This window comes from Sinocyclocheilus anshuiensis, unplaced genomic scaffold (assembly GCF_001515605.1).
Source record: "Sinocyclocheilus anshuiensis isolate Anshui unplaced genomic scaffold, SAMN03320099.WGS_v1.1 scaffold2043, whole genome shotgun sequence".
Taxonomy (NCBI): domain Eukaryota; kingdom Metazoa; phylum Chordata; class Actinopteri; order Cypriniformes; family Cyprinidae; genus Sinocyclocheilus; species Sinocyclocheilus anshuiensis.
This window is the reverse complement of record NW_015548419.1, coordinates 334,236-335,741: the sequence shown is the minus strand read 5'-3', so window position 1 is coordinate 335,741 and position 1,506 is coordinate 334,236. Positions and strand designations below refer to the sequence as shown.

Sequence of the window (1,506 nt, the reverse complement as noted above, 5' to 3'; positions counted from 1 at the left end):
AAATCCCCATGTTTATTTTTTTTTTTTTTTTTTTGCCATTTTATTTCCGAAATAAAATATAAAATTACAAACAAACAAAAAAAATCTTTGATGTTGTATTTTGGGTGGAATTTTTGTAACCGTAAGTGATTGGATTTTAGAAGTTTGTTGGTTTTAAATTGCTAGTTTTTTTTAATAATAATATTTTGTTGTAAGTCAGTGTTATTAGTGGTAATTGTCTTTAAGAACCTGTAATAATGCTGATAGGTCAATTAAATAACAGGGTGTCTGCGGGGTCTTAAAAATTATTAAAAGTTGATAAATCAATTTAGAGAAAACTAAGGCCCTTAATAAGTATTAAAAAGTCTTAAATGCCATTTTCCAAGGTATTACATTTTGTATCATCTTTTCACTATGTATATTTGTCCGAATAGTGGGGTTCTGTGTTGTTTATTTATGGAATCCCGCAAGATTTGGCGTCATCTGTTAAGGCGCTCGCTGACTGACTGCGCTGCTGCGTGATAGCGCGTAGTTAGGGCTGGACAATAATTCAGTATCAATATGTATCGCGATATAATTTTTTTCAATAATGGTGATATGATTTTTAAACACATTTCCGATATTTCGATATACATTACCAGTTTCCCATACATTGATTTGTTTGTGCCGTTTGACTTCGTTGAATAAACATGAGCACTGCACGTTTCAAAATCATAACACGGCGCGGGTGTTTTATATGAATGTATCTCTGAACCGACTGTCTTCAGAAAAGTTTCGATGGCATTTTCATTTGATCTGATAAAGTAGCATTCATGAGCGGAGCTGCTTTGATTACACCCATTACTGGAGAAACCGCTAGTTTTATCACTCTAAAAGCGCCTGCTGCTGGCAGAGAATGAGTTTTCATTTTAAATAAGCCCGTCTCCAGCAAGGTTATTTTCCTAAACGAAAAACTAAGACGAAAACGATTGGTCAAAATTTTTTTTCGTAAACTGAAATAAAATAAAACAAATCAAAATAAATTGATGTGTGTCGGTTTAGGGAAATACCGGGAAATACCCGTAAATGGTGCATCGCGCACGTGAGGTTATCTGACGGAGAGACGCAAAGCAGTTTAAAGCAGAGTCCTGCACGGGTCCTGTTAGGTAAACCTGCATCCGCAGTACACAACAGAACACCCGACCCGTTATCCGACAGCAGCCAGCACCAATTTAATTATGTACCCAACCCGTTTGACTTATAAGACCGCGACCTGAACCGCGCCCGCATTAAATAGGCTACTGCATCAGTAAGGCAAAATTATTTATTTTCTCATGTAACACAAGCAATCAAACCAAAATAGGCATTTTAAGTTGGTGCTTTGAAGAGAAATAGACAAGCAGCGCAACAGAAGAATGATAAGAACGCGCATCCTTCCTGTATACAATACAAACTTTTGCCCACATCTTGTGAAGAATCTGCCAGGCAGTGTTGAACAAATGTGCATAAACTACATACTTAAATCTTCATAAATGAAAAGAACATATT

General features: G+C 36.1%; 1 protein-coding gene across 2 annotated transcripts in view; it reads left to right on the top strand.

Annotated features, from left to right (window-relative positions):
- The window catches only part of LOC107656752 (kanadaptin-like), a 19,421-nt gene that overhangs the window by 5,798 nt on the left and 12,117 nt on the right, over nt 1-1,506 (top strand). The window lies entirely within an intron of this gene.